Source organism: Botryllus schlosseri, chromosome 1 (assembly GCF_051294905.1).
Source record: "Botryllus schlosseri isolate E-star chromosome 1, Bs_hap1, whole genome shotgun sequence".
Classification (NCBI taxonomy): Eukaryota; Metazoa; Chordata; class Ascidiacea; order Stolidobranchia; family Styelidae; genus Botryllus; species Botryllus schlosseri.
The window spans coordinates 148763-164004 of NC_137236.1; the positions used below are offsets into that span (position 1 = coordinate 148763).

At 38.1% G+C, this 15242-nt stretch overlaps 1 long non-coding RNA gene across 1 annotated transcript; it reads right to left on the reverse strand.

The window, feature by feature from the left end:
• Positions 1–10584: 10584 nt before the first annotated feature.
• LOC145439476 (uncharacterized) lies at positions 10585–13268 on the reverse strand. Its single transcript, XR_013915230.1, has 2 exons — positions 12271–13268; positions 10585–10842 (listed from the first exon to the last, which is right to left on the reverse strand). It is a non-coding gene; the product is annotated as an uncharacterized LOC145439476 (long non-coding RNA).
• Positions 13269–15242: the final 1974 nt, after the last annotated feature.

The window sequence follows — 15242 nt, forward strand, 5'->3', positions numbered from 1 at the left end:
ATGCGTGCAGTATGCGAATACCATGTGTAAGTCCAGCACAATTGCAGTATCCATCCGAGTTTAGTCAACACAAATTTATTACAACGGAGCCACGTAAACTTTCGTGAAAGAAAAGCATACTCACTTCCAGAGGGTTATGTCAACACCATAGCAGTAAATCAGCTACTCCAACAACAAAGTACATATGTTTCTAGCCACGATCCTTACATCTTTCACATAGATCAATCTACTTTGCTAACGAAAAGTGCTGAGTCATCACATAATCACCCTCACAACAAAACAGCTAGTAGATATTATCACTCAAAATATTCCTGACCCTTTACACACCAGTGACAAATCATACAACGAATATGTTTTGGGGGTCGAATTGTTGTTCAGTGTCAAGTCTACCTGTTGAAACGTACATTAAAACAACACAGTCACAATTCAATTAAAACCACGAATCTATTTTCATTTCCTCGCAAACTGTCACATACAGAAAAATAAATTTTATTCTGCCAAAACATACTTGTAACCAATCGCTTTCATTAAACACACAACACCATAAAAGTATTTACTTTCTACAACATAGACATTCCGATGTAGTCAAGAAATATTTTTATTAATCAAAATCATCGACTTCTGTTTACGGCGTTAGTGTGTGCATGTCATACATGTGGGATCCGTATTAAAATGGACACGACACGACTGAATGTAAGGGGGGTAGAAGTCTATCACATCGATTTACATGTGGTCTTCGCTACGGTTTCAAAAAACGAATCATCTCTTTTGCATTGATCGAGACCGAGCAAGTTAGTTAATGACCATGATTGTGTTTGTCATATGCGAATGATAGGGTTACTGTCAAATCTACATACAACAACCTTCTGGCACTCATAATAGCAATTTCATTCTCTCCCTTCGTAATTGTAGACTCACGACAAGTATATTGTACAGCTCGACAGCTACGTTTAACAACACCAACGACACAAAACATACGATACCTACGCAAGTAAAATTACCATTTTCACCTGGAGGTCAGTCGTTACCTGAGTAAAAATACCATTATTCTTTGGAGATTTATCGTTTATTCAGAGTAACAATCCCCTTTTCACTTGGAAATATATTTTTGGCCTGAATAACAAACCCCTTTTCACTTGGAAATCTATTTTTGCCCTGGATAACAAACCTTTTTCACTTGGAAATATATTTTTTCTCTTGGTAACAAACCTTTTTCACTTGGAAATATATTTTTTCTCTGGGTAACAAACCTTTTTCACTTGTAAATATATTTTTTCTCTTGGTAATAAACCTTTTTCACTTGGAAATATATTTTTTCTCTTGGTAATAAACCTTTTTCACTTGGAAATATATTTTTTCTCTTGGTAACACACCTTTTTCACTAGGGAATATATTTTTTCTCTGGGTAACAAACCTTTTTCACTTGGGAATATATTTTTTCCCTGAGCAACAAACCATTTTCACTTGGTGGGTCGTCGTTGACCTTAGTAAAAATATCATTTTCCTTTGGAGATCCGGCGTTTACCAGTGTAACAATACATTTTCTCTTGGTCATCTAACTTTTCCTAGAGTAACAAAAACCATTTTCATTTTGAAATCTGACAAACACACCTGACAATTTGGTATTTGTTGTATTGACGATAGTTTGAAATAGATTACAACGAGCAGTGACGGAAATATACACGGACTACCGGTTTCAGAGTATACCTCCATCAGTCGTATCACAGCAATATCATCGGTTAACCTTATACAATATCCTCTTGTACACAGAAATGCATGTTTCGGAAAATTGGACAATAGACTTCGATAGCTCTGTGATGTCCAGGTTCACGCTTTGGATTTTCCAGAGTCAAAATGTCTGAATAAAACACCTCCTCGATGATGGTTGGTATGTGGATAACGGTATTCGGAAAACGGTTGGATTTATGTCTCCCATCGCGATAACAACTCCAGGTCGAGTTTTCCTCCGCATGTTTACTATATTGTGTCTTTATTGGTCAATGTATGTCTCGACATTCAGTTTGAAATCGGAAACCCTGATAAAGTATGTAGCCGGATCCGGATATCAATTCTGAATCGATAAACCAATGAACAATATTCAAAGTAAACATGTTACATCCTGTGTTTCCACGAAAAAATACCATCCAGACATACGTCGCGCTTGTTTACCCACAACAGTATACGCGTAAATGGAGGTGTGTGACATTGCATGCAATGTGTTGGTATACAAACATCGGGGAGTAAGCCTTCGATCCACAGACATTATCATAGCCGGTAGTTTTGATGTAGATCTAATGTCATCAAGCACACCCGATAACAATGTCATACCAATAAGCCACATTGCAACGACTCTGAGTCAATCTGAAGCAGGACATACAGACACACAGACATGGAACCGTAACATGGGTTATTCGCACGACAGTGAAAGTGAACTGTACAGTACATACCAATATTGTGATCACAGTCAAATATGCGAACCGTGCACAATCATATACCCAGGTTTTTGTTGGATATGTACGAAACCGATAAATCGATACATTTCTTTTCCTTTGACGTCAACAATACAATCACCATTCCAATGTATTGCTCGAATGTGAGGTTCATCTGGTGTAAAATCCATGTCAAATAACACCAAAGTGTGCTTTCCGTGTTTTATTATTTCCACCGTCGCTTCTTGTCTGTGTCGTAACACTATGGTGCAGGGACTTGAAAAACGGTGGATTGTGAAACAGATTGACATGACCAACAGAATCGACGTCAATAGACTTGTGACGATGTCGTTTCAAAATGCTCCGATATGACGAGCGCAACCTCGATCTATTGTGGCGATGACCGTTTCGAAATGTTACCGGACGAACTGGACCCTTGAAATGTTACCGGACGAACTGGATCCTTACGATGGTGTGTTTTATGATTGTGTGTGAAATCACGAGGCAGTGTTTTATTGTGGTATACGATTGCAGTCTTCATTCCCACTGAAACACACCTTATTGGATCACAGTATCAGCCCGAGATTTGCAGAATCACTGTTCACGATATTTATCTGGAGTCGTTATGTGGGAGTAGTGACATCCATGCATCGTGATTTAGTGAAAGACTGATCGCAATCATTTCGAGCACTCGTACTAGATCAAACGCTGTAGCCTCAGCAGAAAACTTCGGTGTCGACAACACGATTGATATTGACCGATGTATCCAATTGGTCTGGGTGGTCTGTCCGGAGATAGGGCCATAACTATCTTGTAATGTTACAACACGATAACACCATCGAGTAAATCAGTGAACGGTGCCGAAATATCGATGTAATAGCGCGGACTCAGAGTCATCGCAATGTGGCTTATTGGTATGACATTGTTATCGGGTGTGCTTGATGACATTAGATCTACATCAAAACTACCGGCTATGATAATGTCTGTGGATCGAAGGCTTACTCCCCGATGTTTGTATACCAACACATTGCATGCAATGTCACACACCTCCATTTACGCGTATACTGTTGTGGGTAAACAAGCGCGACGTATGTCTGGATGGTATTTTTTCGTGGAAACACAGGATGTAACATGTTTACTTTGAATATTGTTCATTGGTTTATCGATTCAGAATTGATATCCGGATCCGGCTACATACTTTATCAGGGTTTCCAATTTCAAACTGAATGTCGAGACATACATTGACCAATAAAGACACAATATAGTAAACATGCGGAGGAAAACTCGACCTGGAGTTGTTATCGCGATGGGAGACATAAATCCAACCGTTTTCCGAATACCGTTATCCACATACCAACCATCATCGAGGAGGTGTTTTATTCAGACATTTTGACTCTGGAAAATCCAAAGCGTGAACCTGGACATCACAGAGCTATCGAAGTCTATTGTCCAATTTTCCGAAACATGCATTTCTGTGTACAAGAGGATATTGTATAAGGTTAACCGATGATATTGCTGTGATACGACTGATGGAGGTATACTCTGAAACCGGTAGTCCGTGTATATTTCCGTCACTGCTCGTTGTAATCTATTTCAAACTATCGTCAATACAACAAATACCAAATTGTCAGGTGTGTTTGTCAGATTTCAAAATGAAAATGGTTTTTGTTACTCTAGGAAAAGTTAGATGACCAAGAGAAAATGTATTGTTACACTGGTAAACGCCGGATCTCCAAAGGAAAATGATATTTTTACTAAGGTCAACGACGACCCACCAAGTGAAAATGGTTTGTTGCTCAGGGAAAAAATATATTCCCAAGTGAAAAAGGTTTGTTACCCAGAGAAAAAATATATTCCCTAGTGAAAAAGGTTTGTTACCAAGAGAAAAAATATATTTCCAAGTGAAAAAGGTTTATTACCAAGAGAAAAAATATATTTCCAAGTGAAAAAGGTTTATTACCAAGAGAAAAAATATATTTACAAGTGAAAAAGGTTTGTTACCCAGAGAAAAAATATATTTCCAAGTGAAAAAGGTTTGTTACCAAGAGAAAAAATATATTTCCAAGTGAAAAAGGTTTGTTATCCAGGGCAAAAATAGATTTCCAAGTGAAAAGGGGTTTGTTATTCAGGCCAAAAATATATTTCCAAGTGAAAAGGGGATTGTTACTCTGAATAAACGATAAATCTCCAAAGAATAATGGTATTTTTACTCAGGTAACGACTGACCTCCAGGTGAAAATGGTAATTTTACTTGCGTAGGTATCGTATGTTTTGTGTCGTTGGTGTTGTTAAACGTAGCTGTCGAGCTGTACAATATACTTGTCGTGAGTCTACAATTACGAAGGAAGAGAATGAAATTGCTATTATGAGTGCCAGAAGGTTGTTGTATGTAGATTTGACAGTAACCCTATCATTCGCATATGACAAACACAATCATGGTCATTAACTAACTTGCTCGGTCTCGATCAATGCAAAAGAGATGATTCGTTTTTTGAAACCGTAGCGAAGACCACATGTAAATCGATGTGATAGACTTCTACCCCCCTTACATTCAGTCGTGTCGTGTCCATTTTAATACGGATCCCACATGTATGACATGCACACACTAACGCCGTAAACAGAAGTCGATGATTTTGATTAATAAAAATATTTCTTGACTACATCGGAATGTCTATGTTGTAGAAAGTAAATACTTTTATGGTGTTGTGTGTTTAATGAAAGCGATTGGTTACAAGTATGTTTTGGCAGAATAAAATTTATTTTTCTGTATGTGACAGTTTGCGAGGAAATGAAAATAGATTCGTGGTTTTAATTGAATTGTGACTGTGTTGTTTTAATGTACGTTTCAACAGGTAGACTTGACACTGAACAACAATTCGACCCACAAAACATATTCGTTGTATGATTTGTCACTGGTGTGTAAAGGGTTAGGAATATTTTGAGTGATAATATCTACTAGCTGTTTTGTTGTGAGGGCGATTATGTGATGACTCAGCACTTTTCGTTAGCAAAGTAGATTGATCTATGTGAAAGATGTAAGGATCGTGGCTAGAAACATATGTACTTTGTTGTTGGAGTAGCTGATTTACTGCTATGGTGTTGACATAACCCTCTGGAAGTGAGTATGCTTTTCTTTCACGAAAGTTTACGTGGCTCCGTTGTAATAAATTTGTGTTGACTAAACTCGGATGGATACTGCAATTGTGCTGGACTTACACATGGTATTCGCATACTGCACGCATACAAACTTTTGTGTAAACAACTCTGATGTTTCTGTTGGTACTAGTGCTGTGTTGAACTATTTGGTTCTTAAGACACAGGAACACCCATTCAGACAATAAAGGTCTTATGATATCGAAACAGTTTGTAGAGTCTAACCAACCATTCTTTAGTTTCGTAATGCGAGAATATCGAGTAAAGTTAATTACTTAGTGTGATGTTAATATCCTTCGTACTTTTGTAAGAGTTGTGGAGTAACATACCGAGTAACTAGTTGACACAAACAAAATATTGAATGATCGCTAACGCATTGAGTTCATAATCCAAGAGGGTGAAATTTGTTTACTGTTAAACTAACATAACTCGTAACCAGCGAAACAGATACAATCCGGTGATGTGATGTTGGTCAATATCCATTTTGTAAAGATTGAGTAAATCCTCTTCCGCCAGGTGGGTGTGGTTCAAATCAATAGCATGTTACACATAAACATCATTTGTATTGAGGGTGATATTGTTGAGTGATGATGCCGCAACAACACAATAAGTATTATTTTGTATCGGGTGTTTGTGCTTTAGGAATAGCGAAGTGTGTGATATTTTGGATATCTGTGTTTGGGTGAAACTAGGGTTGTCCTTGGGTCTTGTGTTGGGTAAATCAGAACTATGTCTAGAATTCAAGCACGTCCAAGTAACGTCTTTTAGTGACAGAGTATTGTGATGACATTTACTTTAGCGAATGACAACGGAAAAATTTCCAATTTCTCTGATCGTGTGTGTGTGTGTGTGTGTGTGTGTGTTTTACTAATAATTCCAGTACACCTAACTATAGGACACATTTAGTAAACATCGTGCAAATTGTTTCTTTGTGATGGTAACGACTTTCGGCGGCTTAGTTTCATGTCAGGAATTATTATTTGAGGGTTCAAGAACAATTTCAATCAATACTACAAATGAACAACAATGCAAAACACGTTTAGCAAATAACAGTGTAGCAAGTACTTTTTTGATATTACGATTGTTGTGCATCAGACATTTCTAACTGAATTGGATGCATCTAACAAACATATCACAATTTACTTTTGTAATGACCAAAGTCTTAGAGTGTATAACCTCGCGATATTTTACATTTAGCACGCACAATGGGGGGAGTTACTGAAATGATTGAGAATTCATCGCTAGCTTCGAACGGTACTCGATACTCAAAGTGATATTTTCACACTCTGTAAAGTGCATATGTTTCAATTCTCTGTCACAAATTCCGACGATAAATCGTTGGATTCAATAGTAACGATACTGTGATATACTGATTCTACACTTAGTCGTTTCAATTACCCGTTGGGAATCGGGATAATAAAGCATTTTGTATCGGAGGTTTAATGTATGAATACTGGAATTATTACATCTTTAGTGTTGTTTATCGCAAACGATAGATTTTAATAATTGTACTGATTGTTGAATGTAATAATACCGATATTGTCGTTTCATCTTTAGTCTTTGTTACTGAAAATATTTTCTGATATCCGCGATACGCAGAGTGATTTTTACCAAGGTGGAGTAATTTTCCTATCAAGAACATTTCAGACACACATAGTTTTACAGCTTAATATGTTAATAACATTGGTACTGAAAAGTTTGTTGCTGTCATAACATTTACCACAATGCCGGGTCTAATTAACGCAAATAATTCAATAATAAAGTAATGATCAACTATTACAAAATCTCATATGTCAAAGCAATGTGTCAATCCTTATGTTCACAGCATGATAACTTTGAATATAACACCATCGTTCGATTGTAAGAAATGAGTTCTCAATTACGTTGGTCAGACATTCAAATATCATATACTCAAAACATATGTTAATCTCAAGTCGCCGACACCGAGAAGTAATTACTTTTGTCTTACAAAATATACCACATAGTAATTTTTTTTTGTCTTGCAGAGTAGTAACGACTTTTACAGTTGAATAAAAATACGAGTTGGTGGACTATGAATACAACCGAACTTGCTATGGATTTTGGATTGTGGTGATTACTGGCGTAGTCTTGTCTACTTTTCATAAGGATACTTTTTGCTTTGGTTGGGTAAGTTACAAACGGGTTGACTTGACAAGGTTTTTTGTATTTTACTCTTTTGTTTATGGGAAGATGGTAAAATGTTGAGACGTAATACTATTTCCGTTCACTCGATTACAAAAAAAAACACCTGATAGCTTGTTCAAGGTTTCAAAAAATAGATTGAAATATTCCGATTTAACTCATCGCGTCACAAGTCGATCGCGGTATGCATAAGTGGTTGTCAAGTTAGAAATATTTACAACAGGTGCTATTTCATTGATTGATTCTATTGTGTGTAGTAACACATAAAAATATCGCGATAGTATTTACTGAAACTGATAAACGGAAAACTCAGTCGTGAATAGAGTTGTAAGTTTCAAGGATTGTTTCAAAGTGTAATCTTGAAATGTGACTGGATCAAAGTTGGTAGTCATGTTTGTCAAAGTCCAAATATTTCATTTTGGATTATCTGGATTTACCTTTAGTACATCCCGCGAATGGATTCCGATGCGGTACTATAACATTTTTGATAATAATGACTCAAGGATTTTCAATCAACAATACTGGAATTTTTTGGTAATGCTAGAGTTGCCAAATGATTAGTTGCGTGTTTTTGTTAAGAGTTTGATTTCGTGTTGATAAAGACAATAACTGTATAATGCACATACTTGTGATTCTTGATTCTTGTAGAGTTATAGTTGGTATTGATTCTATAGCTATGAAAACGACGGCGCGGAGTGTGCGAATAATTCGATGTGGCTAAAAGTCGGTGTCAGTAATATTCAGGTTGCAGTCGAATCAAAAGATCACGAAAAGATTTCTCAAAATAATTAGAATTGTACCGAATTAACACATTCAGATACGAATCAACTTGAACTGTGTAGTGAGTTTCATTTCGAGTTGACAAATTGACGCATTGATTGAATATTCTCATGATTTGTATCACGCAACTAAAGTCAACCACTCTTCTGAAGTGTCAAAACATATAGCGATCGCGGGCAAGTGACAAATTGCTGGTTTTGAATCACCGTCTGCGACGGTTCTGTGACAAACTAATTACCGAAATATTACCATGTGAGCGGGCATGAGAGAGTGCTATGTCTGCAGCATTATCCGGTGAGTGGTCGTTGGATTTTAAAATTATATCACAACATTTTGAATAAGCGTTCACTTCACAAAGGATTAGGCTTAGAGCGGAAATAAGTGACAATTTGTCGCTATTCAAGTTACCCACACTGGCGGTCTGTTATTCGTTACTTATTAAATCTTATGAGTGAAATCAAGTTCTGCGACAAACTGATTACTAAAATTTCACCGCGTGAGCGAGCCAACACGAGTTTCCAATACGACATGCGAGAGATACCTATACTTGAAAGTACGACGTGCGAGCGCACCCATAAGAACACATGGCGAATCACCACCTCAGCCTATACCTGTAACGTTATCATGTCACCCGAGTCATTATCTTGTCAGAGATCGCGGGGTTTTGCAAACTATTTCACACATTTTTGAAGTGTTAGTTTGTGAACGCGGTTATTGTTGATATTCGAATCGCCGACTACGCCGGCTCTGCGGTAAACTAATTACCAAAATATTACCTTGGAAGTGATTCCTAGATTTAGCAAACTATTTCGCACTGACTGGATTAGTGTAATAATCGATACGATAGTAGCACAAAACAGCTGCACGGGCAACAATTCAGCGCGCAGGTCATTCGAAATATAGGTCGCACTGCTTAATCCTCTTGCAAGCCACGTTTCCGTTTGTGCGGTTATTGTTGGTGACTATTCAACACCACGCGAGAGATGGTTGAAAGTGCGAATCACGACCGCATCCATAAGAACACATGGCGAATCACCACAGATCCCGTAAGAATACACGACAGGCGAATCGCCGCCACCGCCTATAGCAAAAAAGGCGAGTCACCACCCCAGGTTTTCACGGCGAATCACCACCGCAGCCTATACCCGAAAAGGCGAATCACGACCGCACCCATAAGAACACATGGCGAATCGCGGCCCAGAGGGGGGTCTAAAAAGGCGAATCGCCACCCCGGGTTTCCAGGCGAATCGCCACCCCGCCCATAAGAACACATGGCGAATCACCACAGATCCCGTAAGAATACACGACAGGCGAATCGCCGCCACCGCCTATAGCAAAAAAGGCGAGTCACGACCACGAGTTTTCACGGCGAATCACGACCGCGGCCTATACCCGAAAGGGTGTCATCATCACCGCATCCATAAGAACACATGGCACCTCACCGCCGAGAGGGGGTCTGAAAGGGTGCCATCACCACCACGAGTTTTCGCGGCACCTCACCGCCGCAGCCTATACCCGAAAGGGTGCCATCATCACCGCATCCATAAGAACACATGGCACCTCACCGCCGAGAGGGGGTGTAAAAGGGTGCCATCACCACCACGAGTTTTCGCGGCACCTCACCGCCGCACCCATAAGAACCAATGCAAAAAATTAGCCGCTCACGACCGATCGACTATACTACTCTTGTTTCGCTTACTCAAGTAGTTTTGTTCGTATACGACATCTACCTCAACAATTTTTTTATTGGTAATACTAATTTTTGCATACTTGGCATTGTCTAGTAAATTTTGACGCACACTGACGATGCCTTGCTTCAGAATTAACACGTTAAGCTTACAAGCAGCAACGTGTGGGAGATCATGCCTGAATTTCGTACAACAATTAATCGTATTAAGTATGGGATATCGAAATCCACTAAAATTCATAAATACCGTGCATTATCACATAACCCTGATAACGACATTATGTCATGCATATAACTAAAGCCTCATGATTTCTAGCATTAGTAACGGATTGGACCTGTTCCGTGAATTGACCATTACATTCAAAGTGATCGCGCTCATGTAATATACCTAATTAGGCGTATCTAAGATACGATGCAACCAAACAATGACTCACAGTATAAAACTTCCAACTCAGTATCGAGATCATTTGCAATCTTCTGGACTTTCTTCAATTCGTTTCCTTTCAACATATCTTCTTCTTTGTAATATTTCAATGTCAATTTCTTCAAATTTGAGTTGTTGACGAGAGACGAAATCTCATCGAGTGAAGGACGGCATCCTTTTCGGAAAATGCATCTGATATATTCGATCTGCGGTGAGAAAATATTATCATTATTATTGTGTATTTCAATGATGCTTATTTTTGAACATTTCACCAGGGGCCATGATGCATTACAACATATTTTAGACCAGGGGGTCAAACATACGGCCCGAGGGCCGCAACAGGCCTCCTGGGCGATTCTGAAAAACGGCTGTATTATCTGGCACATTTCCAACGAATGTTGAGATTTTTAGTACGGAACACTTCCATTCTCTCAAGCCAGGAAATGTCGAGCATGTTCATAGGCCACATTATAACCATCCGACCGTGGTGTTGAGGTTACACTAGAGTCACCATCATCAACAAGTTACTGCCATTGAGACTAGTGTTACCATATGTTCTCTTTTTTGACTTTTTCGAACGTGTCCCCGGAGCACGCTCAAATGACCTCTTTTTGAGAATTTGTCTCCTTATTTGGAAATTTCGGTTGAATGTATGTGAAAATTCAACCGAATGATTGGAAATAAGTACTGAAGTAACGGTCCGACGGGTCTTTCGGGAGTTGAGCCAGAATGATGACCTTTTTTTTACTCAACCAACCACAAAATTGGAATAAATTTGCCAATTTTTTAAAATTTCATTTCTGTATTGCAAGTCTGAATTTTTTTAAAGGTGTACTCTTTTTAGATTCCCAAAATATGGTCACCCTAATCGACACTCAATTCTGAGAAGGCGAAAATGTGCTCAGTGAGTTCACAGTTTCATTCATAAACGGACCACAAAGTAGTTATCTACAGAAGTGGATAATATAATTATGACATCAAAATATAATTTAAATATCTGTGGTTGCACTCCTTTTGCGCTTATGAGTCAACATCTCCTTGGCTGCCAGAGAAACCCGAATCAAGATGTGAAAATGATGAGCCAAATATCAACGTATTGTACGCCTTGTATTCCTCACAACGCTTACCACAGGATTGTCAGATTCCAACTAAAACAAAGCAAGCATAGCAATTCGCCAACGTATATCGTCGGTCCGGCTATTCATCGTAATTTTGCCAATTCGGTTGTTTGCGAATAATAAAGGTATTGATGGAATAGAACCAGATGGCCGTGATATAACGTGATTAATATAATGCCTATAAGCTTTATAATAATGTATTCAAGTGAAAAACAAGGGCATCGATTTTAGTGGAATATTTTGAAATCATTTGACTGGTCCGGCCCGCGAGTGCTCAAAATGTTTGACTCTGTCCTGCGACGCCAGTTGAGTTTTACACACTGCTTTAGAATAAAAAATTACCAGGAATCACGAACTCCGCAACTGCGGTGGATATGTCGGCCATGGAATATAAGTTAATTCATGTGGAGGGGACTCGTACTGTGAGGAACTCAATAACTCAATGATAAACGTGCGATGGTTGGAGAAGAACGTTCAATATATCCAATGTAACTAATACTATATCATAAGTACTACCTTCTTTTGCTGACAAGCTTCTAACGTCTTCCTGAATTCATCTGCTTTATCAACGTAAAACATGGCATGGATATTGCCAAAAACGGGAATTGCTGTCCTGCGCTCCAAAATTCGGCTATAATCCTGGACAGGTATCAGGCCATTCACGGCAATATCCAGGAGATCCAACTAAAATGCGAAAACAGCTATTCCCAGACTTTAAGATAGCCGCCGAAGAGAGATGATTGGGTTCGAAGTCATATAAAATGATAGGTGAATAAAAACGCATTAAAAATACTTTGGGAATAGAATCAGGATCGTACTTGATACTTTTTCCAGCAAGTCTCAATCAACGACCAATCGATGTTTTCTTCTTCTTCCGTGCAATTGAGCAGGATCTTGCTTATCTGAACACAATATTGATTTCATTAGTTGATATGACGTAATTGTCTTGATGTTTTCTCATTTGAATAATTATTCATATTGGTAAAGTTCAATACTGATTCGTTAGAATTCTTTGGTTCTCCATAATGCATTTGCTACATCGGTTTCAGTCTCATTCCAGAGTTTGATATCTTTCAAAAATATACTTCTATTCATTGTACAAACGTATCATATAGAAGGTGGTGGTCAAACCAGTCACCGTCGTTACTCAAGTAGAAGTGAAAGTAGCGATATACAATTAAGTAAAATATAATTATTGTAGGCATAGTTTCGCGTAAAAATGATAACTGCCTAATAGAAGTAGTCTGAAATCTTAGCTACTTGAGTATGTAGGACAAGTAGATAAATCTACCTGAAGTACTACGGCAAGTAGAAGTACTTCGTTATTGACCACCTCTAGATAAATGCTGTAAGGAACGCTGGATAGCGTATGTAGCGATGTCGCTTATGTTTACGCAAAGGTTGAATTTTACCCGAGCAGTAAAACATATACAGCATACCCTATTTTTAATATTATCTACCTGCTTTCGAAACCTAGATTTTGAGCAGACATTGTTGCTTTTCACCTCAAACTTCGCCAAGCTTGAGCGCACATTGCGAGATGATCAGTAGCAATCTGCTTCTACTTCTTCAAAGTATGTGGTTGATGTAACGATTTCACTTATGTAATTGATTCAAAATTATACCAGAAACATGTACTGCACTCTAAAAATGATATGGTCTCAAATTGAAGGGCGAAACAAAAACAAAAATTTGGCTCCAGCCATTTTCTTCAGAACGCCGACGTATTGAAGCTGCAATTTAATGAAATTTCCGCAGGACCTTCACGCTTCAGCAGTCATGCAAAGTCCGAACTTTATATAGTTGTCAGCCAATGTTATGAAGGAAATATGCCGTACACGTCAAGGTGGTTTAGATAACGCGTTCAACGGAAGATGCTCAGTGAGGAGATTTATGTCAAAATTGGGCCCAGTGTATTCTATTTCTTCAGGACAGAAATAAATGATGCTCAACAATTTTCTTACGAATAAACAATATTGTATGCATAAGAATAAGACATGATTCTAGACTACTTTCACGCAAAATTGCTTACTTTTCACGGAATGGATTTTGAGAGATAGAAAGTGGTTTTGTGTTACGTTTGTATCACTGTGATACGTGAAACCGTCTCAAGAAATCGCAATAGACATCATGGTAACTGTTGAATCGAATTTCCAAGATTATACAAATTTGCAATAATAATCATTTTTAGTTACTCGCAGAGACTCATCTTGTAATTTACAAAGTAACCGCTAGCGATAAATCACCAAACACTTACGAGCGATCGACCAAAACTACTTCCCGAAACTCAAGTACTTACAAAGGTACTTTTCCAACTTGTCACTTTCTACGTCCACTTGAAGTAGTTTTAACACATGGTGGACACATCTAATTCTACATATAATTGCATATAAAATTAAAACGTTTCTCCTACTCCTTCACTATTATCAAGGCTGACTACTTTCACCACATCTACGTACAATCAAGACTCGACTGGCAATACTAGAGATGCAAGTAGAAGAGAAATTGAGAATGGAAGTTTTTGTCGAACAGTGAAGAGCGGATTTGATATTTCAAAATACAAATCCTCTTCAAATACAGAATTTATTTTGTCTTACCTCCAAGTTCAAATCCGATTATGGCTGAAATTTGTCCAAAAGTATCATGGAAATTGAACAATATCAGGAAATATTTTACAATAATATTACAGGAAATGTATCTAATACCTTCTTTAATTTACAATCAGATATCTTCCGCAAATCATCCTGCTCGGCCAACAATAGTTCGTCGAATTTCGAGAATTGTGCATCAAAAAGTATTCCAAAAAATGCAACTTCTGCTACGCGAATAACCCGGTCGAAAGATAGATTGGTATCCTGTGAAAATAAAATGTCAGTTACGTCACAATCTGCACCAATAAGAAACACTCAGAGACACGATCATACATGAGCAGATTATTGTTAATCTACTGAAGGCTAGTGCGGGTGAAGCGATGGCTATGATGCTTGTCCGGTGGAAAATGCGATGTGAAAGAAACACAATCCTTATATTTTTGAAAGATGTAACCTAACATTTCGAATGGACTTGATAATCAAAGTACAGGGCCAACAATTTTTTATAAATTCATCATGTAAAAACTCTTCATTTATAAAATCAGCACAAGTTGTTAGCTTACTATTCTCAACAAAAGCATCTCGTCTTCATGACGCTCATGATTACGTCATAATGTACATCCTGGCTACAGTACACCGCAAGGTCATCGTTGTACGTGCCTAGTGTAGCTGACAGCTTCGTACAGTAAAGTCAGTGAAATGAGCGAAACTTCATTCCAATCATTAGTATGGACTCGTTATCAAACTTGAATCATCTTGATATCAAACCTTGATGATGAAGTGCCCATCGACCATTTCACCACTTATCTTGATGACATTTTCTTCGTTCTTCAATTCAAAAGGCCATCCATGTTGTCCTGCAGTCAGCTTGACAACCTGAATATTATCCAGATGTGA